The following is a 22,961-nucleotide window of genomic DNA, read 5'->3' as shown; positions in this document are numbered from 1 at the left end:
AATACAAAATGAAGAGCCTTTACACATACAAACACAGCAGCTAATTTGATTTCAGTAGCATCAACAGTCATAAAGATTCAATTTCATTCAGGGTTCAACTAGAGCATAGGAAAAGATGCAAACTCAGTCCAAGGCGTGGATAAGAGCAAGTGAAAATACACACACATTATTACCACCAGAATGACGATGAGTGAGATGAACAGCGTCTGTGTCCTCCTGAAAGATCCGCGTCTCCTCCATTCAGCTTCTTGCACTTTTTTCCCCATAACGATCGCACCTGCGCAGGTTTACAATGTACAATATCCTCCCGAAAACAGCCCAGGGGCTTGAGTTTTTGTCCTGAATCTGCTGCAGATCGCTGAGCTCCACCTTGGTTTGAGGCCTGGGCGAAGCTTTATGAGAAGAAAGAGGCAGAAACAAAGGAGCGTGTGTGTGTGTGTGTGTGTGTGAGCAGGTGTATCTCCTCCACATTTTCATCCTCCACCCCTGGGGCTCCAGCTGATGAAACTGCACAGGTGTGTGGAGGTTTGCAGACACCTGAGATGAAAAAGCGCCGCCACATTGATGCAGTTTCATTGAGATCTTTCGTCGGCTGACGGCTCCTTCACTGCAGCCTTTGTGCTCTGTGTTATTCAGCTTTAGTCCTGTGGACTCTTTTATTCATGAAAGTGACACACCTAAATGTGTAAAACACTCCTCATACAGTACACTGACAGAAATGATTAATTGGATTTACTCAGTTTTTTAAGGTTGCAAACTATTTATTTATTTATTTATTATTTATTTATGAGGAAGCAATTTACACAACTATAAGAGCAACAATGAATAAGTGCTGTAGGCAAGTTTCAGGTGTGTAAAGTCTAATTTAATTCAATTCAATTCAGCTTTATTTGTATAGCGCTTTTACAATGTAGATTGTGTCAAAGCAGCTTCACATAAATGATCACAGTAACTGGAACAGTGTGGTTCAGGTTTTAGTGTTTAAGTTCAGTTCAGTTCAGTTTAGCTCAGTGGGATTTAATCATTACTGAGAGTTCAAACACTGAAGAGCAAATTCATCGATGCATAGCTCTACCAATCCTGAACCATGCGAGGCAGTGGCGACAGCGGAGAGGAAAAAAAAACTTCACCTGATGGGAGTGAAGAAAAAAAACCTTGAGGGAACCAGACTCAGTTGGGCACGACCATTTTAATTTCTCCGCTGGCCAAAGTCTTGTGCAGAGCTTCATTCGCCGTGGTTTAGGCTGGAAGATGGCCTCAATGAAGACTCGTCTGTCCCTGGAGCGTCGCTGGAATCAGACTCATGTTCTCCACTCCCCACGACCATCAGCGCAGCAGCAGCTCAGGATATGGCCTGGTCCCGGATATGGAATCCTTGGGATCATCACGTCGCTGGTCTTGGATCCAATCAGTGACTCCGCATAATCTGAGGGCCTCGGGATGAGTATCCCCAGGTGAAAATAGAGGATAAAGAAAATAATTAGCGTAGCTGCTGTTCATAGTGTATATAAGCAAGATGCAGAAGCCAGTGTGGAACCCGCTAGGTGATGCATTGAGTGTATGCTTTACTAAACAGAAGCAAAACATCAGTAATTTTTATTTATTTATTTTTTGTAGTACAGTTACCGGTGGAGTCAGAGAGGCAATTTCAGATTAGGAAGGAAAGTGGAGACTAAATAGTTGAGTTTTTAGTCGTTTCTTGAAGACAGCGAGTGACTCTGCCGTTCTGATGCAGTTAGGGAGTTCATTCCACCAACTGGGCAGATTGAACGCGAGGTGTGATGTGCTCTGATTTTCTGCTTCTGGTCAGAATCCTGGCCGCAGCGTTCCGGATGAGCTGCAACTGTCTGACTGTCTTTTTGGGTAGCCAAGAAAGGAGTCCATTACAGTAATCCACCCTGAGAAAAGCTTGTGCGAGCAAGACAGCCTAAAAATCTGACTCCGCCACCAATTACACCAATTCTGTCAGGAGGAACGGGCCAAAATTCCTGCAAACTATTGTGAAAAGCTTGTGGAAGGAGACCCAAAACATTTGACCCAAGTTATACGATTTAAAAACAAAGCTAAAAAAATTATCAAGGAAATGTGTGTACATTTTTGACTGTCAAGAAAAAAAAAAGAGGTCCCACTTTATATTAAGTGTCCTAAACTAATATGGACTTACACAGGAATTAATAGTTTACTACGATGTACTTATTGTGTAAATACATGTATTTATTGTGTACGAATGCTTGATTAAATACCTGTATGTAGTTACATCTGTAATTAACTTCTGTAATTACATTTGTAAATACACTGTTGACCATTCCTTACACCTCAATCCTCCCTTAAACCTACCCACACCATCAAACCTGTTCATAACCCAACCTCTATCCCATTTCAAGAGCACCACAGGTGCTCTCAAATACATTATAAACGCAGTAAGTACATTGTGTTTATTTTTTTGATGCAAGTACATCGTAGTTAAGGACACTTAATATAAAGTGGGACCAAAAAAAATTCTCTCATTATTCTGGCATTTAGCAAATGTAAATCATTTAGGGCAGTGGTCACCAAACTTGTTCCTGGAGCTCCGGTGTCCTGCAGATTTTAGCTCCAACCCTAATCAAACCTGAACAAGCTAATCAAGCTCTTACTTGGTATACTTGAAACACCCAGGCAGGTGTGTTGAGGCAAGTTGGAGCTAAACCCTGCAGGGACACCGGCCCTCCAGGACCGAGATTGGTGACCCCTGATTTAGGTAATCCTAACAGACCTAAATAAGAAAACGTTTAGTATGATTTACCATCAGACATTTTTTTAAATTGCTATGCTCCTTTTTTTAGAGTGTATGTAAACTTTATAAGACTGTTCTCTAAGGCCGTACTCAGTTGCCTCGAACCGGGCCAAAGCACGCTTGTCCCCCCTCCAGTCTCCCCCGACGGCCCGCGCTCACACCACAAATGGGCCTCGGCACGCTTACGTCATCGCTGCTGCGCTGTTCAGTGAGAAGCGCTCTCTCACTCAGCAGCACAGTGTAGATTTCTCTAGTTATATCGTTTCAGTCGTTTGATATGCAGTGACATGCAGTCAAGTATTTCGCCAAACAGTCCTTAGGGATGCGGGGACACGCAGTCAGATATTTCGCCGAACAGATCCGCCACTTTTGGAGCTCATAAACAATCATTAAGCTCTCGTGCTGCAGGATTGAGGAGGTCTGCTGAAGGTGCAGCTGTCGTGCAGTGAGGAGTTCTCGTCTTTAATAAACGACGGCAGTTTGCGTTCACTGAACAGTAAGAATGATTAATAAATCCATATGAAACAGCCCCGTAAAAGTCACGTCTCACTTTCAGTTTCGGGCTTTAGGCGCGTTTTGCACTCACACACAAGCGTACCGCGCCAAAGCCCAAGTGAACCGCACTCAAGCACACCTCTTCCAACCGGGCTAGGGCCGGCCAAGTGAACCGTGCTTGAGCCCGATTCAGCGCACTCACACTTTTCAAACCATCCGGGAAACAGTCCTGGGCACGGTACGGATGGCATAGTGTGAGTAGGCCCTAAATCTATCTGATAAACTCTCTGATTGCTGTTTGAATGATATGAAAACAGCATGAATAAAATTTTGCACTGACAGTCAAGCATTCAAACAAGAAGCTCCTCTTATTTCCACAATGACCTTGTTTAATCTCGCCGCTTCAGGTCTTCCAGCTCTTCTCCACAACTCAAGAACTCCAGCTGCATTTCCAGGAAACATCTCTTGGTTTAATGTTCTGGATTTCACAGTATTTTTCTGGTCAGCTCTGATCAATGGAAATGTGTGTGTGTGTTTTTTTTTTTTTTTGTAGGTTGAGGAGTTTTGTGTGTGTGTGTGTGTCTGTTGTTGGGTGTGCTCTGTCCTAGATAACTCCACAAGGCCTTTGAAGCAATCTAGGCCAAAGCCACAGCAGAGATTGGCTTTGACAGGGAAAAAAAAAAGATCAAAATTAAAGCGCTATTGAAACTAGTTCATGTCACACGGAGGAGCTCACTTTATATAAAAGCATCTGAAGCGGGCATGCCTTTGAGTTGCTCTAAATATATATATATATAAATGACACCCGCGCTTGTGTTTAAAGCATCCGTTCAGCCAGAAATGAACATGTGCCTGTTATTTACTCTCTCTCATGTCTTTCCAAACATGGATGATCTTATTTCTCCATGTCACACATAAAACACCTGAATTTTTCGATGCAATTATGTAAGATATGTTCACTTCCCTACATCATAGCACAGGACAACCTTAAAACATGATGCAAATCTGACGCAGGTGAGTGGGTTTGACAAACCACCTGTAGTAAATGCTTTTCACTTTATTCGACACTTGCACCAGCTTTTGCACATTTGCACTTTCATACAATCCTGCCACATTTCTTAAAAAGCATTGTGCATTTATAAAGCGTGCCTCACACAGGTCAGTGGGCGTGACAAACCACCTGTAGAAACAGTCTTCTCTTTCTATATTAATTAAAAAACACTCCTCCCCTCATAACTTAATTAACTTAAGTTAACTAACTTGTTAACTTGTTGAATCACTGAATGCCTCCTCCATTGTAAATCGCTTTTGGACAACAGCGTCTGCTAAATGACTCAATATAAAAGTGCATTTTTTATTCAATGCTTGATGTAATCTCGATTTAAACGAGGCATATTTTAGCAAATAAACAAATCTGTTTTTCTATTTTCAATAACTGAATAATTCTGCTGCAAACAATTGAAATCTGTTCAGTTCAATGTTTTAGTTCAATTAAGCTGCAATTCACTGATTCCTGAATCGACCAGTTTGAGTCACTGATTGAGAGTCACTTTTTATTGCATGCTTTATAGTGTTGGTAATATAAATGTATTTTAACTTAGGCTTATGCATGTAATTGTGTCCAGTATTACACATATTTGCATTATTATATAATGATCCAATGGCCTATTGTTCTTACCACTATTGAACTGGGTATTTGTTTAATGTTATTTCATTCATTCATTCATTCATTCATTCGTTCGTTCGTTTGTTCGTTCGTTCGTTCGTTCGTTCGTTCATTCATTCATTCATTCATTCATTCATTCATTCACTCACACATTTGTTCATTCGTTCATTTACCTATCCATTTTATATTACTTGAATATTCTGTTCCACTCAAATTTACATAAAATTATAGGACTAAAAGATATTTATTTATTTATTTAATATTATTAATGATTTGAATATTTAATTAAATTAAATTAAGTCTTTTAATTTAATTTTCATTTTCACTTATTTATCTATTTTTATTTATTTATTTTAATGGGTTCAATATTCAATTAATCTTTTTATTACACATTAATTTAATTTATTTATTTTAATTTATTTATTTAATTATTTTAATTATATATTATATATTAATTATATATTAATTATATATTATTTAAATATTTTAATGGATTGAATATTAAATTTTTTTCTTAAAATTAATTTTCACTTGTTTATTTATTTACTTATTTATTTATCTATTTATGTTAGTGGTTTGAATATTTAATTATTCTTTTTATTGAAATTTTTCATTTATTTTAATGGTTTAATTATTCAATTTATCTTTTAATGGAATATAAATATTTATTTATTTATTGATTTATTTTAATGGGTGGAATATTTAATTTATCTTTTTATTGAATATTTAATTATTTATTAATTTTAATGGTTTGAATATTCAATTAATACTTTTATTGAATGTTTATTTATTATTTTTTAATTTTAATGAATTGAATATTTATTTTTACTTATTTATTTATTTATTTATTTATGTTAATGTTTCAAATATATAATTTATCTTTTTATTGAGTATACATTTTCACTTAATTTTTTATTATTATTTATTATTATTTTTACTTTATTTCAGTTGGTTAATTATTCTATTGATCTTTTCATTGAATATTTATTTATTTTATTTTATTTTTGGGTTGAATATTTAATTTATCTTTTTAATTAAATATTTATTTTCACTTTATTTATTTATTTTTTATTTATCTATATATTACACATTAATTTTATTTATTGTTAATTATTTATTTTAAATTATTTATTTATTTGTTTTAATGGGTTGATTATTCAATTTATCGTTTTATTGAATATTCTTTTTTTTTTTTTGTTTATTCACTCAATTTCTTTTCGGCTTAGTCCCTTTATTAATCTGGGGTCGTCACAGCGGACTGAATCGCCAACTTATTCAGCATATGTTTTACGCAGCGGATGCCCTTCCAGCTGCAACCCATCACTGGCAAACACCCATAAACGTCCATTCACACACATACACTAAGGACAATTTAGCCTACCCAATTCCTGTTTAGCGCATGTGTTTGGACTGTGGCGGAAACCGGAGCAGCCGGAGGAAAACAACGCCAACACGGGAAGAACATGCAAACTCCACACAGAAATGCCAACTGATCCAGACGAGGCTCGAACCAGCAACCTTCTTGCTGTAAGGCGATCTTGCTACCCACTGTGCCACCGTGACGACCATTTGTTTTTATTTAATTTTATTTATTTATTCATTCATTGTGGATTTATTTATTTAAGGGGTTGATGATTTCCTCCATGTTATAAATTAATTATAGAATTAACTTTGGGTTCATTTATTAGATTCACATCTAATCTAGTTAATCTGGGTTGTGACTGGGGTTTTCCTACTCAATATCATGTTCATTTTCAAATGTAAATGATCTTATATTTCCACATCTGGAATTTTTCTCTCAGTCAAAAACTTCATATCCGATAATGTCCACACATGATATAAATACACTTCTTGACAGACAGGCAGAAAATGACTCAGAAGAAAGGCGACGCTGTCATAAGACATCATATTTTAATAAGGGTAAAACCCACGGCTGGGCGAGAGAGGAGAGAGAGAGACTCGTTTCTATTTTTAGCTCCACATTGACTCATGTCTGGAGCAACACAGACACTCCTTCCTCTTAAAATCTCAGACATGAGAGCCTTCATTTATTTTGATTAGTTTAATTTAATACGTCCTACTGTAAAATACAGAATAACAGAGACAAACTAAATCCAGAGGAACTTTGGCAACATCTTTAATGCTGCTTTCACACTAGCACTTTTGGTCCACACCTGGTTTTGTTTGTTGTCAAAGTATAGTACGTTTAGCTAGTGTGAATGCTGTCTTCTGAACTCGGGTGCGCACCAATGAACTGTTCCCAAGTCCGCCAGAAAGAGGTGGTCTGGAGTACGGTCTGGTCCAGTTCACTTCTGATATGAATGCAATCGAACCAAATAACTGAAGTGAACCGCCAACTGCACAACAAGCTTTAGTTTTCATACCGTTCATTCATGTGTGTGTGTGTGTCTGTGCATCACCTAACATTACCTTGGTGACAAGCGGGACTGAGCCAGTGCAATCAGTGATAATGTCTGCTTGTCACCTCCAAAAATGAAATGTGCAGACATCATGTTATGTCTGAACGTTTTTTATGTTTTTGTGGCAGATAGACGCAAGTGGCTCTCTGTATTTCGGAGTTGGGAAGGACAATCGAACTTGGGTTTGGACGAGGCATTCGGACCAAGTGAGCACCCTTTGTTTTTTAGGTAGTTTTGGAGGGTTCTTTGAAGCATCTTCGAGATGTTTACATTTAGTCATATAGCAGACGCTTTTATCCAAAGCGACTTACAAATGAGGAAAAGGAAGCAATTTACACAACTATAAGAGCAACAATGAATAAGTGCTGTAGGCAAGTTTCAGGTGTGTAAAGTGTAAGAAGCAAAACATTATATATATATTTTTTTTATGTAGTTAGTGGAGGAGTCAGAGAGAGAATTGCATATTAGGAAGGGAAGTGGAGACTAAATAGTTGAGTTTTTAGTCGTTTCTTGAAGACAGCGAGTGACTCTGCTGTCCTGATGCAGTTAGGGAGTTCATTCCACCAACTGGGCAGATTGAACGCGAGAGTTCGGGAAAGTGATTTCTTCCCTCTTTGGGATGGAACCACGAGGCGACGTTCATTCACAGAACGCAAGTTTCTGGAGGGCACATAGATCTGCAGAAGTGAGAGCAGATAAGGAGGAGCAAAACCAGAAATAGCTTCGTAGGCAAACATCAGAGCTTTGAATTTGATGCGAGCAGCAACTGGCAGCCAGTGCAAACGGATGAGCAGCGGAGGGTTGGGGACCACTGATCTATTGCACACAGAGTTATGATGCTAAAATAACTACATGGGACTGCAGCTAATAAAAAAATTGTCACTACTGGCCTGGCCTGCAGAATACAGCACTTTTAATTTTGACACTATTTCAGTCTTTTTTTTTATTTTATTCATGTAAACAGTCTTAATTTGAAGGGAAGACATGTTTCCTTTCAATATCTTGTTGCCAGATATTTTCCTTTATTTTAAAGGAGACCTACTATGCCCACCTTTTATTTTACAAGATGTAAAATAAGTCTCTGATACTCCTAGAGTGTGTATATGTGAAGTTTTAACTCAAAATACCACACCAATATATACCACACACATATTTTAAACTCTCTAAAACTGACCCTTTTAGGCTTTGATCCTAATTGTGGTGTTTTGGTGTCTGTCGCTTTACATTTAAATGACTGTGCTCTTTTCAAAAGAGGGGGGAGCTACAGATGCCTGTGTGTCAGCATAGTGGCAGATTCAAAAACATTACTAACATCCTATGCTAATGAGGGAGAGATGTTCACTAGTGGGCGGGGATTTCCCCTTCTGATGACACGTACAAATGGAGAATGTCAATCAAAGTGTTTCTGCAGACTGTTTCATGAAGTCTGATTATATAAAAAAAAACAATTTATAATTTTTTACCATTAAAAGCTGTTTATATTTACACACTGCTGCCACACATCTGTGTTTGAACCCCTTAAAAATGAGTTTAGCATAATATGACCCCTTTAAAGAAAAACCAGCTTCATTTTAGTGCATTTTTCACAAATCTCCCTGACCTTGAGGAGGAGTTTGGAAAAATGAATCACTACACAAATCAATTGAGAGCTGTTGTTATATATATAAGTAAACATAAATGCATTTTGTAATACACTGACAGAGTTTTTTGAGCTTGCATGCATGTTGTCGGGGATTCCCAGAACTAAAGTATGACCTTTTATAATCCATAATAGGGACACTTTAGCATGGCTGGGATGTTTGTACTGCAGAGGCCAGTCATCAGATTTTGCAGTGTGGTAATAGTAGTAAAGTACAGCTGTTCTAGTCATAGCCTGTGTTATCTGAGCTTGAGGATCACGTGGTGCTGAAGATAAACACTCAGCACTCAGGACTGTCAGCCTGGCCTCGCTTTCCTGGAATTGTTATTGTGCTAAAGCCGCATCAGCAGCCAGTCTCTCTCTCTCTCTCTCTCTCTCTCTCTCTCTCTCCCTCTGTCTGTCTTCTTGTCAAGTGCTTGCAATAAAGTATTGCTAAAGCATTGCAGATTACATAAACAATGAATAAAATCAAAAAGTGATTATATAATACATACATGGGCCTTCTTTTGCTGCCAATACAGCATCAGTTTGGTATTGGGAATGAGAGATGCAAGTTTTGCACAGCGGCCAGATGGATTTTGAGCCATAATAGTGTTCAGGTCACTACGTGATGCTGCTGGAGGAAAACATTTCCTGACTCGCTCCTCCAAAACACCCCAAAGTGCTCAATAATATTTACATCTGGTGATTGTGCAGACCATGGGAGATGTTCAGCTTCATTTTCATGTTCATCAAACCACTCTGTCACCAGTATTGCTGTGTGTATTGGTGCATTTTGATCCTGATACACACCACCGCCTTCAGGATACATTGTTTGACCCACTGGGTCACATGGTCCTCCAGAATTATTCAGTACTCCTTGGCAGTGACACGCCTATATAGCACAAATATTGGGTCTAGACATTGGACCCAAACCATCACTGATCCCTTCCATGCTTTACTCCGGGCATGCTATAGTCTGGGTGGGACGCTTTTTTGGGGGTTTCTCAACACTGTAACTCTCCCGGATGTGGGAAAGACAGTGAAGGTGGACTCATCAGAGAACAATACCTGTTTCACATTATCCACAGCCCAAGAATTTCACAGCTGGCACCATTGAAACCCATTTTTGACATTAGGACGAGGCTATAATTTGGCTATAGCAGCCAGCCATGTATACTGACCCTCTGGAGCTCCAGACTAACGGTTTTGGTGTAAACAGGAGAGTGGAGCTGCAGTGAGTTGGGCTGCTGTGCTTTATGTATCTTGGATACAATCAGGGTCAGCATTCGGACATCCCTTTTAGACAGCTTCCTTTTGCGCCCACAGCTCCTCCTGCTGAATGTGGGTCTTCTTAGTCGTTTGCTGACTTTACCCTGGATACCGCAGCTCTTGATAATCACAGTTATGACGATTCTAAAGGCCTACGCAATAATATCTCCCCAGAGATATTATTAGGGCATTACCCCCCCCCCCCTTTTTTTATTTTCATCCACAATCCACATACCTCCAGGGAAAGAGGGATGGGTTTGAATAAAATTAGGAGTTTCCGTTTGGGGACGCACTGATTTTCGCAAAGGCAAAACAAACACAGACGCAAGGGAAGAAAGACAGTGATTGTGTTTACATGGACATCAGTAATCAAATTATATGCCAAATTTTTAATTCGAAGACTTTGACTGCGGTTTGACACTTTCACTTTCATTCAGGAACGTTTCCTGCATGTCCCCCGTGACAAACCAGATATTGGATGCAGGAACTGCTGGAAGAGTGTTGTTTTAATTGAATGTTTGATACCGCATGGCGAATGGGAGAATAAAACCCTCCACATTTCTTAGTAACTTAGATGCACTCGGTAGGGAGCGTCAGAAAGCTGTGTGTGTACAGACTATCCTGTCACAAAATGCGGTGAAAATCCCACACGACGGTTTGATTGCGGTGTTTACATGTTTATACTCAGAGAGCAGCATTTACAGTGGATCTTTCAGTCCATAATATTGTGGTGATATTAACGTACTCTAAACTTAGTAACCTAGAAATCATTTTGACTAAGGTCTGCCTTTAAACACTGAAATAAACAAACAAAGACCACTGATCACACACTTACCAAATCTGTAGAGACAGGAAAATCAACACCAACTGGAGCCATGTCTTTATTAAAAGGAGACGAGCAGAAAATCCGGATTTCACCATTTCCAGATGTGTAAAGCTCTCGGGTAAAAAGTGTTTCCTACAAACGTATTTCTGTCGCATGTCGCGTGCACTGTAATTCACACGTGAGAGCTGCACTCTCATAGCGGGAAATGAAAACAAAATCTTCTTTACAGCACATTAATAAACGCAGCACTGATGACTTGTATCTCTGAACAATTCTTCTTCTTTTTCTTTTCTCTCTGCCGTCTGAACACTGTAACAGGTAAAACAGTCTTGGAAACTATCCTGCATATTAATGAAGTTGCACCGCATACACAATAGAGCGCGGTGATTGTTTTGAACCAAGCCTTTCTCATGAATTAATGCAGCACACTTAGAGACGTCACAATGCACTCCCAAGTACAGACGTCCAGTCTCCACACTGGAATCCACACAAGGATCTAATCGGCGTGACGCAGCTTCAAAAATTAATTTCAAACCGGAAGACCGAATTTGCTCGAAATAATGCAAAAACAACCAATTTTCACTTTTTTTGCTAAATATATGTGTCCTAATAGTGTTTTTAGCAGTGTGGGACACATATACGACTGTCAACAGCTTAAAACATGTGTTTTTGTGTTTTGTGACCCTTTAACACAACTTTTTTTTGTTTTTTAACTGTTGAGCTACAAAAAAGCAAACTGAAATTAAATGTTTTAATTAAATGTTGTGAATGAATCAGATTAAATAAATAAAAAAAATAAAATAAATAAATACAGTCACTTGATGGATAGCGAACATTGCAGAAGACATTAGCAAGCGACGAGGTAAAGTGTGTTTTTTAGTGTTATCAATGGGATCGTTCATGTTTTTTAGTGTCAGACATTCATTCATGATAAAATCTACAACAAATGTATCATTATTAATACAATTAAAGTATTTTAAATGTAATGAATTATAGTATTAATTAAATTATATAATGAATTATTATAATAAATTAGGAAATTATATTGACAACTTTACAGTTTGGTAAATTTACCTCCAGCCAACCACCTGCAAAAGTTTGGGCACCCCTGTCCTAGAGAAATGAAATATTAAATGAGAAAACAGTGGGCGTGGCTTTTTTTTTTTTTTTCTGCAAGCTGATTGGATGTAGTGAAGTAGGCATTTCATTCAGAAAGATGGAGAAAAGGGTTTGGGGAGAGAGTTATTACAGCCTAACCAGCCTGATCTCATGTGGAAATTTAAGTATTTTACGTTTTGTCAGTTTAGTGGTTAATTTATATGAATTCGTAAGACTAAAATGTACGATTTTAAAAAGGAGGCGTGGCACCCAACCCCACCCTTACCCCAACCGTCATTGGGTGATGAGCAAATCGTACTAAATTGTACGCATTAGATTGTACGAATTCATACGAATTAGCCACTAAATCAAAAAGTTACGAATTGCCGCGAGATTGCGTTGGCCTAACAGATCCCTCCTGCTCACCATTTTTGTTTGTTGTCAAAACTGACAGCTGGAGGGGCGTGGTTAAGTATGTTAGCCATGCCCACTACCTCAGACATACCTAGGCCCTATCCCAATTCCACCTCTTAGCCCTTCCCCTTACCCCTACCCCTGGTTTGCGTGTTCATGTCAAGGGGTAGGGGTGTCCCAATTCTCTTTAACTTAAAGGCGTAGGGCTGAGGGGAAGGGGTAGAAAAATAGAAATGGGACTGGGCCCTAATCTGAGAGTTGAAACAAGCAGGAAGTGCATTTTCAGATTTCTATTTAAGATTACAAGGGCAAACCATTAATTTTTTCATCATGACATGCACAGATGAATTGTTCAGCACAAAACTAGCCATGTGCGCTGACTAAATCAATATGGTTAGTTTTGATTTCATGTGTACTTTAAATAAGTAGTTTAAACAAGCAGGGGGTTTGCCTGCCCCTCCCAACCGCCTGCACACTGCAGGCTTTTCACGGTCGCATGGGTGTCCTCTCTCTCTCTCTTTCTCATATTCCAGTCACGAACGCCTCTTCCCCTCCACCCCTCTGTGCACTGTCAGGTCACCCGCTTGTTTGTTCAGATGGAAATGTAGAGGAAATGAAACGAATGCTCTGAGCTGGGCTTAACCCTTCGCTGAGATCAGCCGTCTGTCCGACAGAATAACCCACATCTAATAATAACACGCGCACACACACCCCCCCCACTGCACTGCTTTGTCAACATTCACGCAGTTGACCTTGTTTGCTTGTGTTTCTGGCCTCATTGTGAAGGCATTTCAAAGAAACAGAGTCGTTTGTACTCGTAATCTTTCATCAGAATAACAACGTGATAATCTGATCGGCTGCTACTTTCCATTTCAGCTGACTTCATCAAGATCAAGGCATGGGTGGGGAAAAGACAAGATCATGTGAGGATCGAGGGATCAAGGGTGACGGTTTGGATGGTGGAGCAGTTTGCCCCTGCTGGCCGGTGCTGGAACTGCACATTAAACCATGAGTAAACATAAGAATGGTTTTGCATTATTTCTGTGCATCATTTAATTGAATATATTTTGCTCTTGTTTTTCAGACTGTTGGAATTAAATTATTATTTAATTAATTTAATTAATTCATTTATATATTGGCTGAATATTCGGTTCCACTCAAATTCAGACCAAATAAACTTGTATATCCAGTGCAGGCTCGTAGCCAGGGGTGGTTTGTGTGGTTTGAAAGACCCACTCCTCACTGACAAAGGTCCAGATTTTGTATTTTGACTGCTGCACCTTTAGAAATAGTGAAAAAACCCATTGAAAAAGGCTTAAAGAGTAAGCGGAATCCTCTGTCGGCTGTCACTTCAGTGTGACTTTAGCTAAACAGTTTTGGCCAATGCTAACTATTATTCTTCATGAGTCCAGCAATCTGCCTAAAGGGAAGTCATCTTTCACGCATGTCTTGTTGTTAAATAGAAAAAAAAACATTCAATAAATAACTTTTATTGTAAATCTTGGACCTTATTCCTGAAATAAAAATGAGCAGTAAAAGGTGTGAAGCACCAAAAGCGGGCCATATTAAGTTAATTTTTAATTCTATTGTTGACTATTGTTGTTGTCATCTCTCAATTTTCAAATGTACTTCTTTTATTTTTTTGACATGATAGGCTAGAACAAGCGTGAAGCTCTATATTATTATTAAGGTTATTATTATGTTTTAATTATTCAAATGAACACATTCTGACTGAGGAGAGCTGAATGCGCTGCTCAGTGTGTTATCTGCCTGAATGACAGCAGGCTGCAGTGTTTCATTTAAAACTTTACAGATTCTTATTTTTTACTAATGACATATGATGTAATAAATGTAGTAATGAAAAAGTTGAAATTAAATTGTAAATATATTGTAATAATTAAGTATTTTTTCATATTTATTTATTCTAAATCTTTAGAAAATATTTTAGTACATTAATAGTGTGGTTATGATGACCATCCGACAAGCTGATTCAGCTCATAATAGTGCCTACAGTGACACCAAATGAAATGTTTAAAGCTCATAATTAAATAGAAAAATGAGGCGAATACCTGCAAAAAACTTTTAGAGAAAACATCAGGCAGGTTACGGGCCTGCAGATAAATTTAAATTTGTTTAATATTGAGTGTCACATTTGTTTGTTTGTTTGTTTGTTTGTTTATTTATTTATTTATTTATTTATTTATTTATTTATTTATTTATTTAGTTTGTTTGTTTAAATTGTTGAATATTCAGTTTCACAATTTTTATTATTATTTTTATTAATTAATTAACGTATTTACATGGTTGAGTATGTAGTTTCTCTTTTTTATTTGAATATTCAGTGTTAAAGGCTTATTTATTTATTTATTTATTTGTTTGTTTGTTTGTTTAAATTGTTGAATATTCAGTTTCACAATTTGTATTATTTTTTGTTAATTAATTAATTGATTGATTGATTAATTGATTGATTGATTGATAAAAAATATAAACTGGATACTCAGCCATTTAAACAAGTTAATTAATTAAACAAATAATTTACTTGTTTAAATGGTTGAGTATCCAGTTTATCTTTTTTTTATTAAATTTTCGGTTTCAAAGGCTCATTATTTATTCATTTATTTGTTTATTTAAATTACTGAATATTCAGTTTAACATTATTTATTTAAATGGTTAAATATCCTGTCTTTCAGTTCCGCATTAATTCATTTTTTATATAAATTAATAAATTAAAAACTTATTTATTTATTAGTTTAAATATCTATTTTTTTTAGTATTGAATATTCAGTTTCAAAGATTTATTTATGTTTATTTATTCATTAATTTTCCTTCGGCTTAGTCCCTATGCACCAACGGTCACCACAGCGTAATGAACCCCCAATTTATCCAGTGTTTGTTTTTTACAACAGATGCCCTTCCAGCCGCAACACCCACACACTCTCATTCATACTCATACATAGGGGCGGACTGGCCATCTGGCAATTCTGGCAAATGCCAGAAGGGCCGGACCAATTTTTAAATGTGGGCCGGTCAGTTTTTTTTAATATGTATTGTTTTTAAGTGCAGACAGCTTTTATCTCTTGCTAGATGTGATATTATGATGATGATAATAAAAATAATAATAATAATAAATGTTAAGCATTTGGCCCAATCGGCAACTGCCGTCTGGTTTCAAGATGGGCCGACCCAATCCAAGGTTACCCGGACATAATCAAAATCTGGCAAGAATGTCATATTATTTCACCATCTTTACATCAAAATAAATAGTGAATGTGCGTGTCCATGGGTGGGGCTTTCTCGGTGTGGTAATGTGGGCTGGTGTGGCAACAGTGCCAGGGCTGAATTTTTGTCCCAGTCCGCCCCTGCTCATACACTATGGCCAATTTAACTTATTCAATTCCCCTATAGCACATGTGTTTGGACTGTGGGGGAACCAGAGCACCCGGAGGAAACCCACAACAACACGGGGAGAACATGCAAACTCCACACAGAAACACCAACTGACCCAACTGAGACTCGAGTTGGGGTGGGAGAAGGCATTAATAAAATACATTTTAATGTGTAATTTATTAATAATTATTTCAATAATTCTTGCTTACTTCAAGCCGCAGCTGTATCCCTTCTAGTAACAACCAACACACATCTAGACGCCTGCATGAAATGACTTTACTGTGACACAAAGTGAGCTCCCGTTGTGAAATACTGCTGGTCTTTTCCATGTTTACTCTCTTTACTGCCAGCTCAGAAATGTTTTGTTTGGATTTCTGTGCACTGATCCACTTTAACGTCAGATTATTTGTGTGGCCCTGCAATAAATGCCTCCGACTGAAGCTCTTGCGTGTCTGTCCTTACATGGTCCGACAAACATTGCCCTGGTTTTCTCTCATGCTTCTCGAGGCAGAGACGTCCCAATGACCTTATATGATCTGAACTCATTTGGGAAGTTCCTACATGGCCAGAGACGGGGAATAAATAAAAAAATATATATGCAGACAGTAAAATGACATTATTAATATGAACTCAATGGCAATCAATTACAAAAATTACTTGCCATGTAACTGTTTTATTCTTTAGGTTCACTTGCAATGCCATGACAATAATCTAACAAAAGTGCAACAAACTTTATTAAAAACAAATAAAATGCCTAGTTACAAATTTGTAAACATAATAAAACCCTAAAAATTTAATAATGTAAAAAAAATATAATTAATGATTTTTTAAAAATACAGCAAGTGCATCCTATATGTATAATTAATTAATTAATTAATTAATTAATTTGTTTAAATTGTTGAATATTCAGTTTCAAAATTTTTATCATTATTTTTTGTTAATTAATTGGATGATTGATTGATTGATTGATTGATTATTTTATTAATTTACCTGTTTAAATGGTTGAGTATCCAGTTTATCTTTTTTTATTTAAATATTCGGTTTCAAAGGCTTATTAATTATTCATTTATTTATTTAAATTGTTGAATATTCAGTTTATTTATTTATTTATTTATTTATTTATTTATTTATTTATTTATTTATTTATTTATTTATTTATTTATTTATTTATTGAAATGGTTAAATATCCTGTCTTTCAGTTCCACATTAATTTATTTATTTAGATAAATTAATCAATTAAAAACTTATTTATTTATTAGTTTGAATATCTAGTTTTTCTTAGTATTGAATATTCTGTTTCAAATATTTATTTATATCTTAAATATAAATATATCTAAAAATCTTAAATATATTTATATCTAATATCTTATTTACATCCCTACACCAAAACCCAACTACTACTAATGTTTGGTGTGGACACATTCTCTAGTCCACCATAAAAAATAAAAATAAAAAATAAAAATTCTAGAGAAAAACTTAACTTGATCTTGAGGAGTCCTTGTAGAGAAAGATGTATTTAGTTTTTACAAATCTTTTTCATACGCAAGGGTGTAAGATCAACTTTTGAACTTGTTAAAAATGTTATGAATTTATAATTGAGCTCATGGGCACCCGATGAAGTACATTTAGAAAACAAATCGGTTCATATTTCAGATCAAACTGTAGTTTGATGCAATTATATAGCACCTATGTCTTAAGGTAGTTCAGTATGAGGCGATTTACCTTCTTTGTGTGATTTGATTGGAATCACAGGACTGGTTTTTCTAATTTCCATAGACAAGAAAAAATAAAGTAGTGACTGCAGATTGAAGGAAAGTAGTGGAGTAAAAGTATAGATACAGCACTAAAACTGTACTCAATGCACATTAAAAGTGCACATTTCACTTAGTAAATGACAATTTCTCAGAAAAACTACTCAATTACAGTAGCTTGTGTATTTGTGCTTTGTTACTTTCAGTGATGGAGAGAGTACTGAAAAATCATACTCAAGTAAAAGTACCATTACCTGCCTAAAAATGTAGTGCAGTATAGTAAAAGTATCTGTTGTAAATATTACTCAAAGTATGAGTAAAAAGTAGCCTTTTTAAAAGTACTCCTGAGTAAAGAGTAGTGAGAATTACGCTGTAAACAGTTGATGCGTTTACATGTATATTGTGGATGTGTGTAAACGTAATATTCTGTAGTGCATGTAGTTATTGGCCAGCAGGCACACAACGTCATAGGACGTTAATATTAGGTTAGATTTAGGTTGTGATGTCAGGTAACCAAAATTCAATGTCTATCCAGCGTCTAAGGGTAACGTTATTTTGATGTCTAATAACAACGTTAAATGACGTTGATATTTGGTCGTATTTTGTGTTAGAAAGTGACCCAAATCCAATGTCGAGCCGACATCTTAATCCAACATCATATTGACGTCAAATACTGACATTTATTCATCAATGATGGCAACTAAAATCCAATATCTGATAGATGTGATAGTGGTAACGTCCACACAACTTTAAGCTGTGACATCATTAGACATTAATATGTGGTTGGTTTTCGGTTGGACATTGACGTTGGTCTGACATTGAGCTCTGCCGTCAACCCAAATTTTCATTTCAATTCAATTCACCTTTATTTGTAAAGCGCTTTTACAATGTAAATTGTGTCAAAGCAGCTTTACATAGAAGATCACAGTAAATACCAAACAAAATGCAACGTCCCCATGACATTAGGGTACAACGTCAATCTGACGTCATGTTGATGTCTTGTGCCTGCTGGGTGTTTAAGGCCATTTCGGTCCTCATACAGTAAACATCCGTCATCTTCTCATCAGTGACCTGCATCTAAACAGTCTCTGGGTTGACGTGTGTAAAGATTTTGAACATCTTCTTGGACAGGTTTTATTGCTTCCAAACAGTTTGCTGCATTTATAAATCACCCATGTATTGATGTAGTTCAGTATGAGGCGATTTACCTTCTATGTGTGATTTGATTGGACAGGAATCATAGGACTAATTATTCTAATTTCCATAGACAAGAAATAATAAAGTAGTGACTGCAGGTTGAAGGAAAGTAGTGGAGTACAGATACAGCACTAAAACTGTACTCAATGCACATTAAAAGTGCACATTTTACTTAGTAAATGACAATTTCTCAGAAAAACTACTCAATTACAGTAGCTTGTGTATTTGTGCTTTGTTACTTTCAGTGATGGAGAGAGTACTGAAAAAGCATACTCAAGTAAAAGTACCATTACCTGCCTAAAAATGTAGTGCAGTTTGTAAAAGTATCTGTTGTAAATATTACTCAAAGTATGAGTAAAAAGTAGCCCTTTTAAAAGTACTCCTGAGTAAAGAGTAGTGAGAATTACGCTGTAAACAGTTGATGCGTTTACATGTATATTGTGGATGTGTGTAAACGTAATATTCTGTAGTGCATGTAGTTATTGACCAGCAGGCACACAACGCCATAGGACTTTAATTTTAGGTTAGATTTAGGTTGTGATGTCAGGTAACCAAAATTCAATGTCTATCCAGCGTCTAAGGGTAACGTTATTTTGATGTCTAATAACAACGTTAAATAACGTTGATATTTGGTTGTATTTTGTGTTAGAAAGTGACCCAAATCCAACGTCGAGCCAACATCTTAAACCAACATCATATTGACGTCAAATACTGACATTTATTCATCAATTATGGCAACTAAAATCCAACATCTGATAGATGTCATTGTGGTAACGTCCACACAACTTTAAGCTGTGACATCATTAGACATTAATATGTGGTTGGTTTTCGGTTGGACATTGACGTTGGTCTGACATTGAGCTCTGACGTCAACCCGATTTTTATTGAAGGTTAAAGGTTGAAGGAAATTAGTGGAGTAAAAGTACAGATACTGCACTAAAAATGTACTCAAGTAAGAGTAAAAGTGCACATTTTAAAAACTACTTAGTAAATTACAATTCCTGAGAAAAATTAATTAATTGCTATAATTTGAGTAACTTTACACCACTGGTTACTTTACACCCTTGCAAGCTGGTAAAGCCGTTCATACGGAGGTAAGCATGAAAAGGAACGGTTTCATACTGCCTCGTAGCCTTTATTTTAAGGACGAAATGCAGCCATACGTACCTCTGGCTACATAATTTGCGTTCTCCAGAAATGTATATAGGGCTACATTTTCAGAATGAGCCTGTGTTGGTTTTGATGCTGTCTGATCCACTGCCCACAGGCTGCTGTGTCTACATTTCCTTGCCGGCTCTTCAACAATAGCAGAGGTCATCAGGGGTCCCGGACCCCGAGGAAACAGCATCTTCTGCCCCCTCCAGATCTTCCTGCAGACGTCACTCAACACCCGACCTGTGTCTCTGATCAAAGGCCGGAGTAGGAGGAGATGCACGACTGCGACACTGACACACTTCATCCGAAAATCCCCTGCAGTCTCACCCCGGTAACCCTGCGCAGTCTGACCGTCGCCATGGCAACTCATGCCCTGAAGGAGGAAGGACGATGGTGGATTCAGAGACATCAGTATCCCTCCAGTGCTGAAGGTTAGTGATCTGGACAAACCTCCAGCAACTGAACAAACCAAATCACGTTTTGCAGAATTCGTGCTCCGGATATTATCAGTTTCTCAGGTGTACCTTTCCATTAAATGTGCCATATTGACTTTATTCTTCATATATGAGGCATATAAATGGCACATAACAATAGGCATATATTATTAGCCAGTATACAGCCTTTTTAGCTCCAGACTTCTGGTATTATTCACTTGAATTCATTTTACTATAGGTGGGCATGGATTAATTTTTTTAATCTAGATTAATCTCACTGTAATCTTGGAATTAATCTAGATTAAAATGGCTCATTTGAATTCTGCTGAAGACATTCAGAATATGTGTGCTACCCAAATAATGACTAGAAGTAAGTCTTTAAGAACGGGTTTCTCAAGCCAGGTGGAGCATTAGAGCAGGGGCTCATCTCCTGTTTTAAAAATGCATTACAAACTGCTTGAGAAACTGTTCTACTATGATAAATGGTGATGAAAATAAATGATGTTACTAACTGATTATTCACTTAAACATGAATGTTCAACTGTAGGCCTACATAAGTTCCAAACAGCGATTTTTGATCACCTTAATCCGACTAAAGTCATAACTGAGCTAAACAGAAATTGAATTAAGACGTGTGGAGTCTGCAGATATTAGTGCCATTATTGAAGTATACACCGCGATCAAGCTATTACAGTCATGTAGGACTTTACACCATATTTTCTGATAAAATCTACAGACGCAGCTATCAGTCAAGGTGCACACACACACACACACACACACACATCGCGAAATAGGTAAGCTTTTTCTTTCCATTCGGCGTGCGTTATTAAACTCCATAACACTCTTCCATCAGTCTTTATCCTTATGTGCGTCTAATACCCCAGTGTGTCATGGGGGCATGAATGAAATGTTCATGAGTAAAAGTGAAACTGTCGAACTGCAGTTAAAGTCACCCAAATTACAGGAAACTCTTACATGAAAGCATTTCACGTAAACACCTAAATTAAATTATTGTCTATTAACTACTTAAACTCTGCTGCTATTTAGGGATTTCCGCCTGGATTTTGCCTGCCCAAATTTAAAAGATTTCCAAACCCACATGCAGAGGTGTAAATGCAAAAATTTGGTATCATTTTAAAGAAAACCCTTTGAATTTTCATAAAACACTATTGAAAGTGTTTAAAATATCTGTATATGTTGTCTGTGTTATAATAAACATCTTAAAGAGAGGCGCTTTTTGTATTTTCTTTTTATAAACTCAAATTTGAAAGTGTACCCTTTAGGTTCTGTGTGGTCTAGCGTGCTGATTAAATTAAACAAATTAATTTTGGTGGTTCCTGCACATGTCTGTAATCATAGGAAAAAAGAAAAATGTCTCCACCATAATCTATGCAAAAAGTATTGGATTCCAACTGATGAGAGGTGCTGTACAAGCCACAGGGAGCGATCATTTTCATATTTCACTATTCTTTTGTTTGATCAAACATAATTCACTGTGTTTGGACCACGTCAGACATATAAAAGGATTACTTATGCACATCACTGCAAAAACACAGGAGAAATGGCCCTGAAGTGCATAGCATAAGGTAAGAGATGACAGCTGTCTGTGCTATCTGGGGCTGCTTATTGATCATAAATGTATTGTTTACACTTCTGCGCCATGGAAACACCCCGATTCATTCGGCAACTGTTTGATATGTGAATATAATTCAGCAAAAAGAATGCTAAAACCGTATGAGCACCGGCAAGAGCTTTCAATTGAGCTGTACACCGGTCATATGAACCATATGAAAAATATGAAAATTCAATAGTTCAATACCCAGCTCGGGTAACCAAAACACTTTGTATTTAAGTGTAAATAACTTTTGTACAGTAGAATAAAAACCAAAGTGATGCATATGTGCATAGCTTCTACACTTTCAAACGAAAGGGGGTCTGGTGCAATGCTAGCCCTTTAAATCTTAAAGCGAAATTCGATGACGTCGCAGACCCCGTGTTTAATTAGTTAAGCACTAAATTTTGCTACAAATTTAAATTCCACACTTTTTGATGCAATACTATTTTAAAGCATCTTTAAAATGATACCAAATGTTTGCATTTACACCTCTGCATGTGGATTTGGGATGCTTTTAAATTTGGGTAGGCAAAATCCAGACGGAAATAGGAGGTTAAAAGAGGTTAAAATGCCAAATTAATAAAAAATTAGGCGAATGACTGCGAAAAGGTTCACTTTTTGAGAAAAAAGAACCACCCATTTTAATACGCTGGCTATGGGCATGTCCTATTGATCCTATTGTGTACGCGCAGGCACAGTGCGACTTCCGCTCTCATTCACTTCCATTTATTTTTAGATGTTAAAAACAGCTCGTAATGCTGCTTGATGTTGGAAACTGATATTGTCTTTTTCTTCTTTTCCTGTGCTGTAATAAACACAATTGTTTGTAGAACAACT

The 22,961-nt window shown here is 36.9% G+C and overlaps 2 long non-coding RNA genes across 3 annotated transcripts in view; one reads left to right on the top strand and one right to left on the bottom strand.

Moving 5' to 3' along the window:
- Positions 1-22,961, bottom strand: part of LOC147841212 (uncharacterized) — a 1,204,737-nt gene that overhangs the window by 199,723 nt on the left and 982,053 nt on the right. The gene's annotated exons all lie outside the window — the stretch shown is intronic.
- The window catches only part of LOC147841218 (uncharacterized), a 46,947-nt gene that overhangs the window by 22,473 nt on the left and 1,513 nt on the right, over positions 1-22,961 (top strand). The window contains exons 3-4 of one of the 2 annotated variants that reach the window (XR_015506514.1): positions 13,462-13,597; positions 20,188-20,506. This is a non-coding gene — a long non-coding RNA (uncharacterized LOC147841218). Of the gene's footprint in view, positions 1-13,461; positions 13,598-20,187; positions 22,955-22,961 lie in introns of those variants that run through there. The other variant, XR_015506515.1, reaches the window with a different exon arrangement.

The sequence above is a fragment of the Danio rerio genome, chromosome 13, assembly GCF_052040795.2.
Source record: "Danio rerio strain M-AB ecotype USA chromosome 13, GRCz13ab, whole genome shotgun sequence".
Taxonomy (NCBI): domain Eukaryota; kingdom Metazoa; phylum Chordata; class Actinopteri; order Cypriniformes; family Danionidae; genus Danio; species Danio rerio.
The sequence above is the reverse complement of the archived record's forward strand: the minus strand, read 5'-3'. Positions and strand labels throughout refer to the sequence as shown.